The sequence below is a fragment of the Somniosus microcephalus genome, chromosome 12, assembly GCF_052327205.1.
Source record: "Somniosus microcephalus isolate GS21.2 chromosome 12, FLI_Smic_1.0, whole genome shotgun sequence".
NCBI lineage: Eukaryota > Metazoa > Chordata > Chondrichthyes > Squaliformes > Somniosidae > Somniosus > Somniosus microcephalus.
Window position 1 is genome coordinate 22,425,258 of NC_140998.1, and position 16,884 is coordinate 22,442,141.

A 16,884-nucleotide genomic window follows, 5' to 3' on the forward strand; every position below is an offset into this window, starting at 1 on the left:
CTCGCAGCAAACAGTCCATTTTACAGCAAACAAAGTCTATTTATTCAGCAGAGTTCATTTAAACAGCGCACTACAGCAAACAGTCTACAGAGTCTATTTAAAAAGAATCTCTATGAACTACAACAAAAAGAACTCATGACCAAAACTGCAGCAGCTTCTCCCGATAAAAGCAGGATTATTTCTCCAACAAAATGCAGTGAGTGGAGGATAGTTACATATTACAAATTAGGTGCATAAAATCAATCCCAGTCTCTTGCAGCAGTGCGGTCGCCAGGCGTGATTGACGGGGGAAATTACCCAATCATCTCCATTCTGGCTAGGAATAGTGGTGTCACTATATGCAGCCTTCTTTGAGGCACGACAGTGTTAAATCTTAATTTTACCTCCCCCACCACTTTTTTTCCTTCTTGCCTAGAGACAGTGGGGTAGATTTTGACATTTTGTGATAGTATGAAACAGGTGATAGCGAATTGGAAGCCCGTTTTACATCGCTCCCGATTTTTATTTCCATTGACTTCAAAATTTACCCCAATGAATCATGGTGAAATAAGATTCTACTGACATAAGCCCTCCTCTGGTACCTTACCCTCCCTCCTACCCATCCTTGCAAGTCTAAATGTTGAGAGTCAGCAGACCAATCCTGTCTTGATCAGACGTCTGTGAGTGCATACATTCCAGAAGGGGGGGTCATTGGATAGTGATAAGGCCGAGGAACCTTGGCTAACTTTTCTCTGTCTGATGAGCTAATAGTACCAACCCATAATGCTGGCTAAGATCAGCTAAACTAGCGCCGATGTGGAATCGAAACCCAGGGCCTGCCTCGCCTGTTTGTTCAGTCCCTTTATCAACTGAGCCACCGGGAAATTGCTAATTCCTTATTAGGCAACTTTTTTCGGCTCTAGCTCTGCAATAAAAAAAATGTACAACTTTTTGAAAGACATGCATTTATATAGCGCCTTTCGTGACCACCGGACATCTCAAAGCGCTTTACAGTCAATGAAGGTACTTTTGAAGTGGAGTAATGTGGGAAACGCAGCAGCCAATTGTGCACAGCAAGTTCCCACAAACAGCAATGCGATAATGACCAGATAATCTGTTTTAGTGATGTTGATCGAGGGATAAATATTGGCCCCAGGACACCGGGGAGAACTCTTTGAAATAGTGCCATGGGATCTTGTACGTCCACCCGAGAGAGCAGACGCGGCCTCGGTTTAATGTCTCATCCGAAAGACGGCACCTCCGACAGTGCGGCACTCCCTCAGTACTGCAATGGGAGTGTCAGCCTAGCTTTATGTGCTGAAGTCCCTGGAGTGGGACTTGAACCCACAACCTTCTGACCTCAGAGGCGAGTGTGCTACCCACTGAGCCGCGACTGCATTTATACAGTGCCTTTCACATCCTCAGAAATGCTTGACAGCCAATGATTTTTTTTGAAGTGTAGTTACTGTTGTTTTGCAGGCAAATACAGATTATGAAAGAAAATCTAATATAGTGCAGTGGTCATTCAGTATGATTTAAATACAACATATTACAAAGATTAATCTCCATTTATTGTGAACGTCATCCTTTGCAGTGATAGCTTTGGCACCACTTCCACAGTACGCTCCAATGCTCCTCCGCTTCCTGAAGCTAATATAAATCTTGGAAACTACAGTATGTGGGAGTTGTCGGGCCAAGACTGGTGGCTTTGTACAGTATAGTTGATTTGTGGAGTAGACTGGTATCAAAAATACTTCGCTCTATCATCTGGCTGATGGGTGTCGAAGGGATTAAAGGCTGTGGGGAAAAGAACATCGTTCCTGACAGAACACGGTGGCGTCAGTTCTGCTCGGACTGCAACATGTGCAGCGCAACGAGTGGAAATTGAACTAGATGGATTATATTGTTAGGTTATATCTTGGGGGGTCAAGGTAAAGAGGTCAGAATTTTTATCACTTGTGGGTTTTTTAAAATCTCTCTTTCATTGCATTCCTCATGAGATCAATGGGTTGGTGTAAGCCAATGGCACATGGTTCACACGCAACAGTTTGTTCGATGGGCCAAATTGTCGGCACACAAACTTTGATTTATTTACCTCACTGATTTTTCAAATGATCGAGGATATTTACTACATGCACACTCTTCACTTACAACAGGGTATTATCGCTCAGTCACTGTTTCCACAGTAACTGACTCAGCTTGGGCTCTAGATAGCTCTTCAGTTGAATCAGTATCTCAGTTAGCTTCTTCAGTCTAGCAATTCACCCGACTTTGGAGCCATTTTTCATTCCTTGTTTACATTCTCAAAGGACCTGTTAAGCATAATTCCTGTAATGCAAACAGAGATTGGTTGTGGTGCATCCAGTACCTTCAGCTGTCCAGGCCCTCAGCTCTGGAATTCCCTCCCTAAACCTCTCGATTTTAAATGCCTCAATTTTAAGATTCTCATCCTTGTATTCAAATCCCTCCATGGCCTCGCCCCTCTCTATCTCTGTAACTTCCTCCAGCCCTACAACGCCTCCGAGATCTCTGCGCTGCTCCAATTCTGGCCTCTTGCACATCCCCGATTGTAATCGCTCCACCATTGGCGGCCATGCCTTCAGCTCCCTGGGCCCTAAGCTCTGGAATTCCCTCCCTAAACCTCTCCGCCTCTCCCCTCCTTTAAGACGCTCCTTAAAACCTACCTCTATGTGGCTCGGTGTCAAATTTTGTCCGATAACACTCCTGTGAAGCGCCTTGGGATGTTTTACTACGTTAAAAAGCCACTATATAAATGCAGGCTGTTGTTGTTGCATGGCAGATGCAGTATAATGTGGATAAACGCGAGGTTATCCACTTTGGTGGCAAAAACAGGAAGGCAGATTATTATCTGAACGGCAATAGATTGGGAGAAGGGGAAGTGCAACGAGACCTGGGTGTCTTTGTGCACCAGTCGCTGAAGGTAAGCATGCAGGTGCAGCAGGCGGTTAAGAAGGCAAGTGGTATGTTGGCCTTCGTAGCGAGAGGGTTCGAGTACAGGAACAAGGATGTCTTGCTGCAGTTGTACCAGGGCCTTGGTGAGACCACACCTTGAGTATTGTGTGCAGTTTTGGTCGCCTTATCTGAGGAAGGATGTTCTTGCCATGGAGGGAGTGCAGCGAAGATTCACCAGACTGATACCTGGGATGGCAGGAATGATGTATGAAGAGAGATTGGGTCAATTGGGCTTACACTCGCTGGAGTTTAGAAGAATGAGAGGGGATCTCATTGAAATGTATAAAATTCTAACAGGTCTAGACAGACTAGATGCAGGAAGGATGTTCCCGATGGCAGGGGAGTCCAGAACCAGGGGTCACAGTCTAAGGATAAGGGGTAAGCCATTTAGGACTGAGATGATGAGGAATTTCTTCACCCAGAGAGTGGTGAACCTGTGGAATTCTCTGCCACACAAGGCAGTTGAGGCCAATTCATTAAATATATTCAAGAAGGAGTTGGATATATTTCTTAAGGCTAAAGGGATCAAGGGATATGGGGAGAAGGCAGGGACAGGGTACTGAATTTGGATGATCAGCCATGATCTCATTGAATGGTGGAACAGGCTCGAGGGGCCGAATGGCCTACTCCTGCTCCTATCTTCTATGTTTCTATCCAGTAACTGTCTGCAACACCAAACAGGTTTTCTTTACTCGTCAGCTCTCTCGCAACTTCTCCACGTATATATCTGGGAGTCATTCACAACAGAACAACTTGGAGGCAACTTAATTTTGCTTGCCAAGAGAAAGGTGATTTTGATGGGTCGGCTTATATCTTTTGACATTTTCAACAGGTTCACAAGGATACAAATATAAACAGAAAATGTTGGAAACATTCAGTAGGCCAGGCAGCATCTGTGGAGAGAGAAACAGAGTTAACGTTTCCGGTCTGTGGCCTTTTGTCTGATGTTTTGACGAAAGTTCATCGACTTGAAACATTAACTCTGTTTCTCTCTCCACAGATGCTGCTTGACCTGCTGAATGTTTCCAACATTTTCCGGTTTTATTTCAGATTTCCAGCAACCGCAGTATTCTGCTTTTGTCACAAGGATATGTTGCTGTGGTGCTACAGATCCCAACATTGTCTCGCAATGCCAATGGTATTTCCCAGTGCAAAGACCACCCAACCTGCCTGGATCTTGCACCGACGCTAACCCATTTCCCTGTGGCTCTTCAGTCAGATCAACCCTCACCGTGGATCCATTCATCCTCCAAGCAATGTGGGAGGTTGTTTTGGAGTTGTTTTCCAAGACCCAATCTGCACCAAACAATAAATAAAGCAATCCTGTCACATTTATCTCTCTGACTCCTCTTAAACATATACTGTGGGCCCAATTGTCCACCTCCCCAGTGTGCATGTCAAACACAAAAACGGGTTGGATGCATGATGTTGGATCACCAGACTGGTTCCTGGGATGGGGGGCTTGTCCTATGAGGAGAGATTGAGTAGACTAGGCTGTGGCGGAGCCACTGAATGACTCTGGGCAACTGTATATAATTCCCTTTAACGATGTTCTAACACCAGCCTAAGCCGGTACCATTGTGTTATTACTGTGTTTTGTATATAGTGTTTGTATGTACGGGGCGTGGCCCCTTTAAGAGCGCGGAAAACGCGGGCAAACGCGATGACGTCACGTCGCAAACCACGTGGAGAGTCCTCGTGGAATCTCCATCTTGTTAAGACCTGTTTTCGTGGTTCTCCTGTATCGATCTCAACAAACGGTTCGAACTTGTTTAGTCTTACATTAAAGACCTGTTTGTTTGATCTCCTGAGTCGACCTCAGTTATTAGTTAGGAATTCGACGATTCCTACATTGGTGACCCCGTTTTTTGTGAACGTTTTTCGCAAAAGGAACACAACATGGAAGCCAACGCCGTTTCGCTAAAGCTACTGCAATTCTGGGAGCAGCAAGCGACCTCGTGGTTCATTCAGGTCGAGGCCCAGTTCGCCCTGAGGGACATCGTTGCGGATCAGACCAAATATCTCTCTGTGGTCTCTGCACTTGATGGCTCTACCGCCTCGCGGATCATCAGCCTCCTCGAGAACCCTCCAACGGAGCGCAAGTATGAAACCCTCAAGGCGCGGTTGCTGCAAGTTTTCGGGCTCACTAAATCGGAGCGCGTCCGTCGATTGCTCGCTATGCCCTGGTTCGGGGACTCCAAGCCTTCGGAGTTGATGAGCCAAATGCTCACACTCCTGGGCTCAGAACCGGAATGCTTCCTTTTCCGTGAACTATTCCTCAGCCAGCTGCCTGAGCAGGTGCAAGCTGCCCTGGCCAGATCCGAGGTGGAAGACTGCGCGGCACTCGCAGCAGAGGTGGACAAAACTTTCGCGGTAACGCAGCAGTACTGCACCGCCACGAGGCGCCCATCCTCCACAGACGCCACCCCAGCTCGTCAGCCTGCTGGGCTGTGTTTCTACCACGCGCAGTTCGGCGCAAAGGCGAGACGTTGCTGCCCTCCCTGCAGCTTTCCCCAAAATAAAGAACAACCGCGACTACTGAGGAACGGGTCTAACGGGCGCCCCGTGGCCGCCATGGCGATCGGCAACGTGGGCAAGTTGCTTTTCATCACCGATACGCTCTCTGGTCGTCGTTTTCTGTGCAACACCGGAGCGCAGTGCAGCATTTTACCCGCGTCCGCCCTCGATGTGCAGGCAGGGAATCACAGCCTCGCCCTTGAAGCGGCCAATGGTGGAGCAATTCGGACCTTCGGCAGACGGCGAGTGGAGGTGTGCTTCGGGGGGCAACGTTTTCACTGGGAGTTTGTTACGGCCAAGGTTTCTCAACCCATTCTCAGCGCGGATTTCCTGTGCGCCAACAGCCTCCTGGTCGACGTGAAGAACCGACGGTTGATCAACGCGGCAACTTTCAATTCTATCCCTTGTTACCGCAGTTACACTATGTCGCGCACCGTCGCCTGTGCTTTTCTGACTCCTGACGAGTTCGCTCGTCTGCTCGCCGAATTTCCCGACCTGACAAGACCCACGTTCTCCTCCACAGTCACAAAACATGGTGTTGAGCACCACATCACTGCCAACGGCCCCCCGGTCTACGCGCGAACCCGGCGCCTGGAACCTGGCAAGCTGGCGGTCGCAAAGGCGGAGTTCGCGACCATGGAACGGTTAGGGATTATTCGCCGGTCGAATAGTCCCTGGTCTTCACTCCTCCATATCGTCCCGAAGCCTGGCAGCGGATGGCGACCATGCGGCGACTATCGACACCTCAACGACGCCACCACTCCTGATCGGTACCCGATCCCCCACATCCAGGATTTCTCTGCCCATTTGGCAGGGAGCACTGTCTTCTCGAAAGTCGACCTCGTACGGGGTAACCACCAGGTCCCAGTGCACCCACAGGACATCCAGAAGACCGCAGTCATCACCTCATTCGGCCTCTTCGAGTTTTTGCGAATGCCGTTTGGGTTAAAGAACGCCGCCCAGGCTTTCCAACGCCTGATGGACTCCGTGCTGCGGGACCTCAAGTTCCTCTTCGTCTACCTGGACGATATTCTCATTGCCAGTCCTACTAAAGAGGAACATATCTGTCACCTACGCACCCTTTTTCGATGCCTCAGCCAACACGGCCTGATTATCAACCCGGCCAAGTGTCAGTTTGGCCTGCACCGAATTGATTTCCTGGGGCATCGCATCACCGCAGAGCGAGCGGTTCCTTTACAAGCGAAGGTAGAGGTGGTGATATCCTTTCCACACCCACAAAACATTAAGGCCCTGCAGGAATTCCTAGGCATGGTAAACTTTTACCACCGTTTCGTGCCTAAGGCAGCACTACTCATGCAGCCCCAGTACGAGGCCCTCAAGGGCAAGACTGGCAAGAACCCGGTAGACTGGACGGATGACATGGCCCGAGCGTTCGCCGACACCAAAAGCGCCTTAGCCAACACAACCATGCTGGCGCACCCGCTGCCAGGAGCCACCATCGCCCTCACCACTGACGCGTCAGCCTGCGCAATCGGCGCCGTTCAAGAGCAGTGGGTGAACGGGACGTGGCAGCCGTTGGCATTCTTCAGCCGTCAACTACGGCGGAACGAGAGAGCATATAGCACGTTCGACCGGGAGTTGCTCGCCCTTTTTCTGGCCATCCGCCATTTTCGCTTCCTCCTGGAAGGACGTCCTTTCACTGCCTTTGTGGACCATAAGCCACTAACTTTTGCCATGGCCAAGACCGCCGAACCGTGGTCATCCCGACAGCAACGTCAACTGACCTACATATCCGAATTCACCATGGATATACAGCACGTGGCTGGTAAGGACAACCTGGTGGCAGACTGCCTCTCCCGCGCGACCGTCAATACGGTTCATTTGGGCATCGATTACGCCCTCATGGCAGCGGCCCAAGCCTCAGACCCAGAAGTCCAAGCCTGCAGAATGGCCGTCACTGGCATCAAGTTCCATTCGGCAGGTACCACGCTGTTGTGTGACGTCTCCGTACGGGACCCTCGCCCGGTCGTGCCAGTCGTCTGGCGCCGTAAAGTGTTCAACGCCATACACGGGTTGTCACACCCAGGAATGAAGGCCTCTCAGAAGCTGATGTCAGCGAAATTCGTATGGCATGGCATGCACAAGGATGTCCATGACTGGGCCAACACCTGCGTGGTCTGCCAAAAGGCCAAAGTACAGCACCACGTCAAAGCTCCGTTGGCCCCCTTCACAGTTCCGGAGTGACGTTTTGACCATGTCAATGTGGACCTGGTAGGACCACTCCCACCCTCCCATGGTTTTTCACACATCCTGACCATGGTTGACCACACCACCAGATGGCCGGAGGCAGTTCCCCTGTCATCCACTACTTCAGCGGACGTGGCCAGGGCATTCATTTCCACCTGGGTCGCCCGTTTCGGAGTGCCTGCAGATATTTCTTCCGACAGAGGACCGCAGTTTTCCTCTGAACTCTGGAATGCAGTGGCCCAAGGGCTCGGTGTCAAATTGCACCGCACCACGGCCTACCACCCACAGGCGAATGGCCTCTGTGAACGCTTCCGCCGATCACTGAAAGCCGCCCTGAGGGCCAGCCTCCAGGACGCTGGATGGGCAGACAAGCTACCGTGGGTCCTGTTGGGCCTTCGCACGGCCCCCAAGGAAGACCTTCACTCTTCATCAGTGGAGCTGGTGTACGGTCAGCCGCTGCGCGTCCCGGGGGATTTCCTGCCAGCTTCGACGAAGCCATGGTCCGCATCTGACCAGCTTACTAGTCACCAGGAGGTGGCCAGATGCTTCGCACCGGTGCCCACTTCGCATCATGGGCTGCAGAGTTTGCACGTTCCCCCAGAGCTTCACAAGGCTAAGTATGTCTTTATTCACCATGATGCTCATAGGGATCCACTCAAGACCCCATATACTGGTCCCTTCCGTGTGTTGGAGGCAGGGGACAAAACCTTCACGGTAGATGTCGGTGGTAAACTGGACCACATTTTGGTCGATCGCTTAAAGCCAGCACATCTGGACCTCGACCGCCCCGTCGAGACAGCACAACCGCCGAGACGAGGTCGGCCACCCATCGCCGTTACAGCAGACCAAGTGCAACCGCCCGCCAGACCGCCTGCCGCCCAACAGCCTCCGCCTCAGGAGTACAGGAGTCGTTCTGACAGGCTTATCAGACCCCCCTCACCGCTTGACTTTGTCCGTTAAAGCGAATTCTGGGGGGGCGCATGTGGCGGAGCCACTGAATGACTCTGGGCAACTGTATATAATTCCCTTTAACAATGTTCTAACACCAGCCTAAGCCGGTACCATTGTGTTAGACATTACTGTGTTTTGTATATAGTGTTTGTATGTACGGGGTGTGGCCCCTTTAAGAGCGTGGGAAAACGCGGGCAAAGGCGATGACGTCACGTCGCAAACCATGTGACTGCCGAGGCAGTCCTCGTGGAATCTCCATCTTGTTAAGACCTGTTTTCGTGGTTCTCCTGTATCGATCTCAACAAACGGTTCGAACTCGTTTAGTCTTACATTAAAGACCTGTTTGTTTGATCTCCTGAGTCGACCTCAGTTATTAGTTAGGAATTCGATGATTCCTACAAGGCCTATATTCTCTAGAGTTTAGAAGAATGAGAGGTGATCTCATTGAAGCATACAAAATTCTTACAGGGCTTGACAGGGTAGATGCTGGGAGGATGTTTCCCCTGGCTGGGGAGTCTAGAACCAGGGGTCACACAGTCTCAGAATAAGGGGTTGGCCATTTAGGACTGAGATGAGGAGAAATTTCTTCACTCAGAGGGTGGTGAATCTTTGGAATTCTCTGCCCCAGAGGGCTGTGGAGGCTCAGTCGTTGAGTATATTCAAGACAGAGATAGATAGATTTTTGAATATTAAGGGAATCAAGGGATATGGGGATAGTGTAGGAAAGTGGAGATGAGGTAGAAGATCAGCCATGATCTTATTGAATGGCGGAGCAGGCTCGAGGGGCCGAATGGCCTACTCTTGCTCCTATTTCTTATGTTCTTATGGCCTAAATGTTATAACCAAAAATGGAGCAAGCATGCAAATCTTTTGTGCATTTTCTTCAAAAAGCAATCATCTAAACAAACTAATTTTTGACCATCTTCTAGTAGGCATGTGTTGATAGGAAAAAAAGATGATGATTTGAAAGGCATGCACGAACAAACAAAATATCTGTTGCATAATAATTGTTATATAGCATCAAGTCACAGATTTAGATTACAGCTGTTTTTACAATTAATGTTCCTTAATTCCTGCTTCTGAAGACCTTCTCTACTGCTATTCCAAACTGGCCAATTGCATGCCCTCTCAGAGAGGACTGAAACCTTTGTGCCGAATCATGCCTTAGAGGCGGTGCAACGAAGGTTCACTAGATTGATTCCTGGGATGAGAGGGCTGTCCTATGAGGAGAGATTGTGTAGAATGGGCCTGTATTCTCTGGAGTTTAGAAGAATGAGAGGTGATCTCATTGAAACATACAAGATTCTGAAGGGGATTGACAGGGTAGATGCTGAGAGATTGTTTCCCCTGAGAGTCTCGAACTAGGGGGCATAGTCTCCGGATAAGGGGTCGGCCATTTAAGACTGAGATGAGGAGGAATTTCTTCACTCGGAGGATTGTGAATCTTTGGAATTCTCTGCCCCAGAGAGCTGTGGATGCTCAGTCGTTGAGTATATTCAAGACAGAGATCAATAGATTTTTGGACTCCAGGGGAATCGAGGGATATGGGGATAGCGCAGGAAAGTGGAGTTGAGGTAGAAGATCAGCCATGATCTTATTGAATGTCGGAGCAGGCTCGAGGGGCCGAATGGCCGACTCCTGCTCCTAATTCTTATGTTCTTATCATAAGGCAGTTTTGTGTTGAAGACACCCACAGAATAGGACCGGGGGGGCTCCAGATTCCACAACTAATGAGGCAGAGAGACAAGAGAGACAGAAAAATAGAAACAGAGAGAGAGAGAGAAAGAGAAAGAGGGAGAAAGAAAGAGGGAGATAGAGAGAGGAAGAGAAAGAGAAAGAGAGAGATACACGGAGAGAGAGGTACAGAGAGAGAGATACCCGGAGAGAGAGAGAGATACACAGAGAGAGAGAGAGAGACACGGAGAGAGAGAGACAGAGAGAGAGAGAGATACATGGAGGGAGGGAGAGAGAGAGAGAGGTACACGGAGAGAGATAGAGAAGCAGAGAGAGAGAAACACGGAGAGAGAGAGAGAGAGCGGGAGAGATACACGGAGAGAGAGAGAAACACGGAGAGAGAGAGAGAAACACGGAGCGAAACACAGAGAGAGAGAAACACAGAGAGAGAGAGAAACACGGAGGAAGAGAGAGAGAGAGAGAGAGAAACACAGAGAGAGAGAGAAACACGGAGAGAGAGAGAGAGAGAAACACGGAGAGAGAGAAACACGGAGAGAGAGAAACACACGGAGAGAAAGAGATACACGGAGAGAGAGAGAGAGAGAAACACGGAGAGAAAGAGAGATACACGGAGAGAGAGAGAGAAACACGGAGAGAGAGAGAAACACGGAGAGAGAGAGAGAAACACGGAGAGAGAGAGAGAAACACGGAGAGAGAGAGATACACGGAGAGAGAGAGAAAGAGATACACGGAGAGAGAGAGAGAGAGCAGGAGAGAAACACGGAGAGAGAGTTACACGGAGAGGGAGAGAGCGGGAGAGAAACACGGAGAGAGAGAGAGAGAGAAACACGGAGAGAGAGAGAGATACACAGAGAGAGAGAGATACACGGAGAGAGAGAGAGAGCGGGAGAGAAACACGGAGAGAGAGAAACACGGAGAGAGAGAGAGAAACACGGAGAGAGAGAGAGAGAGAGAAACACGGAGAGAGAGAGAAACAGTGAGAGAGAGAGAGAGAGAAACAGTGAGAGAGAGAGAGAGAGAAACACGGAGAGAGAGAGAAACACGGAGAGAGAGAGAAACACGGAGAGAGAGAGCGGGAGAGATACACGGAGAGAGAGAGAGAGAAACACGGAGAGAGAGAGCGGGAGAGATACACGGAGAGAGAGAGAAACACGGAGAGAGAGAAACACGGAGAGAAACACGGAGAGAGAGAAACACAGAGAGAGAGAGAAACACGGAGAGAGAGAGAGAGAGAAACACGGAGAGGGGGAGGGGCCTGGAGAGAGCAGACACGCTGAAGATGGGCTGCTGAATTTTTTAGGGTTTTTTGTCATTTAAGTGTAGAAAAAGCTACACTTCAAGTTCTAAAAGTTAAATTTAACTTTAGTCAAAGTTAGCTCAGTTTAGTTTAGTTTAAGTTTAAGTTTAGTTTAGTTTAAGTACCAAAGCACCAAAGAAAAAGACCGCCAAAAAGAGCGCCAAAGAGGAAAAAAAAACCCAGAAAAAAAGGGAAAAAAAGAAAAGACAGCGAGATAGAGTAAAATAAACCCGGGGAAAAACCGGAATAGCGAGGCACCAAAGCAGAGCCCGAGCAGCAGCCGCAGCACGGAGCCTGAAGCCCGGGAAAGGCCCGAGGAGCCGGGCCGAGACCAAGGCCCAGAGACCGCGGGGTCGGAGAGGGGGAGCAGCCCGGAGGCACCGGGAAACAGCGGCTCCCAGACCCAGACCGGGAGGAGAGGCCCGAGCCAGGACAGTGAGTACGAGGCCTGGGGAGGGTGAACCCGGGAACCGAGGCCCAGAGACCGCGGGGTCGGAGAGGGGGAGCAGCCCGGAGGCACCGGGAAACAGCGGCCTCCAGACCCAGACCGGGAGGAGCGGCCCGAGCCAGGACAGTGAGTACGAGGCCTGGGGAGGGTGAACCCGAGAACCGAGGCCCAGAGACCGCGGGGTCGGAGAGGGGGAGCAGCCCGGAGACACCGGGAAACAGCGGCCCCCAGACCCAGACCGGGAGGAGCGGCCCGAACCAGGACAGTGAGAGAGAGAGAGAGAGAGAGAGAGAGAGAGAGAGCGAGGCAGAGACACAGATACAGAAAGAGAGAGAGACACAGAAACAGAAACCGGGAGAGAAACCGGGAGAGAGCGAGGCCCAAAGAGCGAGAAAACCCCGAGAGTGAGGCCCAGAGACAGAGCCCGGAGACCGCGGGACCTGGAGAGAGAAACAGGCCGCAGGCCGAGAGAAACCAGCTATATCTAAGATGAACCCCTGAAAAACTCTCAATTTTTGGACCTAAAAGTGGGATAAGGTGGAACACGACACAAAAAAAAAGTTATCTAGCTACGAAAAAAAAACAAACGACTGCAATGACACAGAGCAGGGAAGTGATATATCCTGAGCATTGCAAAAGTGAAAGGGCAAAGGATAAACACAAGGAAAAAACACTACAAGATAACCCAGAGATCCTCTACGTTGACTATGTCAAACAGAAAGAGACTAGGGCCTAGAAATTGGGTTTTGGCTTAGCCAGGGCTTTAGCGCCGGAAATTAGTGCCGGCGCTAAGTCCCCTGCGCGCGCCAAAAATTCAGTGGCACCGCGCCCAAACGGCTGCCGGCGCTACTGAAGGGTCTTTGCGCCTGGAAAAGGGCGCTAACTGCCGTTTCGCGCCGCAATTCCGGCGCTGCGGCACCCGATGCGGTGCGGCAGGCTGGGGAAGTGCAGGCCTCCTCCTTCCGTTAAGGAGGAGCTGCCTGCACCCGGCCGCGGCCCGCGCAAATCTGCTTAAAAATGAGCCCGGCACCTCGGACAAGTGCCGGGCTTGCATCTGTTCCGGGGGGTGGGGGGGGAGAGAAGTCCGGGGAGGGAGCTGCGGGCAGGCGGCCGGCGGGAAAGCGGCCGGCCGCCGCGGGGCCTTTAATGCGCCGGCGCTAACTGCAGTAAGGCACCTCTGACAAAACGCTGGTTGCGGCTGCCACGGGCGAGGCAGCCGCAACTCAATTTCGGAGTTCGGGCGGGTTACCACGGCAACCGGGACGCTGCGCACACCGATGACGTCATCGGTGCCGGCGCAGCGCTACCGGAGCAACGCCGATTTAGGGCCCCAGGGAATTTCACTACTGGCCATAACTCCGGCGCAAGGCCCTCTAGCGCCTCAAATGAGGCGCTAAGGCTACTGAATTTTCAGCCGTAGGAAGAAGAACAACCTCATATTCTACACTCAATCCGTTCCCTCATGGAAGGATACTTTATGCAAAAACTACGCACACGTCTTCAGTGAAGGTATTGGCAAGGGAGGCAGACTGAAAATATGTAAAGATAGAAATCTAGATAAAGATGACCCCCTACTAACTATAAGCTACTATAACAAAGGAAAGATCATGATACAGGGGAATGTAGAAAATTTGGACTCCTTTGAAAAGGAATTCCCCCAGTTGAAAGCTAAGGCAGGCGCAAAGAGGACGAATGGAAATGAGGCAGATGAGAGCCCAACAGAGGGTGAAGAGAGCCAAGCAGACGAAGAAGAAGAGAGTCCAGCAGAGACACACACCCCCCTGGCCATCTCTACCCCTCCCACACCTCTCAGAACAAACCAACTGCTGAAGGAGAGTCTGTCCAGGCTAGAACTCGATTTCAACGAATACAGGGAAACACAGGCCAAGAAATCGAAGGAGGAGCTCAAACAGCTGAAAACGGAAAACGAGTCCACCATCCACGAGTTGAGCGAGATCGTGGAGGGGCAAAGAAATGAGATCAAAGAACTCCGTACTCAGCTAAACAAAATGAGGGAGGCCGTAGAAAGGCAGAAAAATGAACTCAGCAGGCAACACAAATCCCTTAAGCTCCAACAACCTGCTGACACAAAAACAACACAAACAGGGACACAGAACCCGTTGGATGTCCCCCCACACGAGGAGACCACACCCTCTTTGCCTTGCGACCAGAACAGGAACACACTGCAGGCCCCAAACCCCCCTCCTGCCACACAGCCTACCCCAGCAACTCAGTCGACAACCAGCCCTCAGTTGAGTCCTGCCCAGACTACTGCTACCCAGTCTGAAAAGCCAGCCCCTCAGGCGGTCCTGCTGACCGACTCCAACGGGAAGTTTTTGGACCCCCAGAGGATGTTCCCAGGTCATCAAGCCCTGAAAAAACGGTGCAGCACCACAGGCCAGGCAATGAAGATCCTGAACAAAGAAACCCTTGGAAGCCCAAAATGGCTTGTGAGCCACACAGGCACAAACGACCTGCACACCCTACAGGAAGACACTGCTAGAGCAGTGAGCAGGATGGCGGAGAAGGCCAGCAAGGAATTCCCCGATGCGCGGATTGTGATCTCCACTCTACTGCCCAGAAAGGACACCCTAGCCCATGTAATCCACAACACCAACAGGGAGATCGACAGAAGATGTGCTGACCTCCCCAACGTCTACCTGGCCCACCACCCAAACATCAACACACGGGACCTCTATGACGGATTACATCTACTCAAACAGCGGATGTGGATCTTCGCAAAAAACCTCAAACACTGCCAAAGGACGCACCCCTCCCACCCCCTCTGCCAATGGGAGCCCTAACCCAAACAGGACCAACACTGTCCCCTACCCCCCTATACAAAACCAGCAACAGAACCGTGCTATTGTACCTGACCCCAGACCCCCCTTTAGACCACAGACGACTGTAAACCAAGAACTGGGAAGGATCATGACGATGATAAGCACCCTGATGGAAAACAGGATAAGAATGTACTAAATTATTATTATTGTTATTTTATTACTATTATTAAGTAGCAGTATGTGCATGCCATATGGAATCTATACTAAATCGTCATTTAGCATTGTACATCTATAGAAACTAGTGTTTTCACACCCGTCCCACAAAATAGGTCCATTTTGCTCTTTTTTTTTAACTATATAGATGCGTTCTTTCCACATAAGCTGCTGGAATATCCAGGGTCTCCGCTCCTCAACTTTTGGGCTGAAGAGTACAGACCCTGAATTCCTAAAATCTATAAAAGACATTGATATAATTGTGTTAACAGAAACATGGTGTCAAAAGGACGTGCCCACCCACTGTCCTCCAATGTACCATGAAATCATTGTGCCCTCAGTAAAGAACACTAAGGTACGCAAGGGCAGAACCTCCGGGGGAATCTTGGTGTGGTATAAAGGAGAACTGGACAAACACATCTCACCGGTAAAACAGGGGAAATCACATGTATGGCTAAAATTAGATAAAAACATAGGAATAGCAAAAAAAGATGTCTACTTATGTGCGATCTACATACCCCCAATAGAATCGCCATATTTTGAAGAGGAGTTATTTGAAACTCTCCACATGGAAATCAGCCATTTCCAGGCCCAAGGAAAGGTGCTACTATGTGGGGACCTAAACGCAAGGACCGGATGTGAACCTGACTTCATAGACCCACAGGGCAACAACCATGTGTTTGGCCAGACCCCTTTATATGTCACACCAGCCATCACAAATCGGAACAACCTTGACTGTGAAATAAATAAAAGCGGCAGGGAGGTAGTGCAACTCTGCCGAGCCTTAGGCCTGTACATAGTTAACGGTAGGTTCAGAGGGGACTCCTTAGGGAGACTCACCTATTCCTCAACTCTTGGGTCTAGTGTGGTGGATTATACAATCACTGACATGGACCCCTGCGATATCAACGCATTCACTGTCAGGCAACAATCCCCCCTCTCAGACCATAACCAAATAAATGTGTACCTTAAACTTTCTGCCCAAACTACAGACACAAAAAAGGAACCCAGTAAGCTCCATAAACTAAACCAGACATACAGATGGGCCCCAGACAGTGGAGATAAATTCATCACAGCACTAAATTCACCTGATCTCACAAGTAAAATATCAAAATTTAAAGAAAATCTATATGAGATCACCAGAGATGGTGTAAACATGGCCATAGACGATATAAGTAGGATCTTCCATGAGGCAGCTGTAAAAGCCGACCTTGTGAAACAGCAGAGGAAACGTTACAAAAGACAAAAAAATGAGAAATGGTTTGATCACGAATGCAAAAATGCCAGAAAAGACCTGAGAAAAATATCAAACCAAAAGCATCGCCAACCAAACAACCCAGACCTGCGTATTAGATACAATGAGACCCTCAAAAGATATAAACACACCATTAGGAACAAAACACAAAACTATACCCACAAAAGACTTGAAGAAATTGAAAACTCCATTAATCAAAATCAATTCTGGGATATGTGGAATAACCTGAGTACAACTCAATTACAAGCATTACCAATCCAAGATGGTGACATCTGGAGAACACATTTTGAAAACCTCTACAAAGACATCCCAGTAAATGAATCAAACTCAAGTCAACATCATGTCACAGAAAAACTCCACACATTAGAAGTAACAATTAAAGACAACCAAAACCCTCTGGACTCCCCAATCACTTGGAAAGAACTGGCCACAAAAACAAAATCTCTCCACCTAAAGAAAGCCTGTGGTCCAGACAACATCAAAAATGAAATGCTCAAGTTCAGCACTATGGAAATGCAGGGTGCGGTACTCAAGTTATTCAACATCATATTACGTTCGGGCTGTT

At 49.7% G+C, this 16,884-nt stretch overlaps 1 protein-coding gene across 1 annotated transcript in view; it reads right to left on the reverse strand.

Moving 5' to 3' along the window:
- nrxn3a (neurexin 3a) overlaps positions 1–16,884 on the reverse strand; it is a 2,455,668-nt gene that overhangs the window by 1,598,360 nt on the left and 840,424 nt on the right. The gene's annotated exons all lie outside the window — the stretch shown is intronic.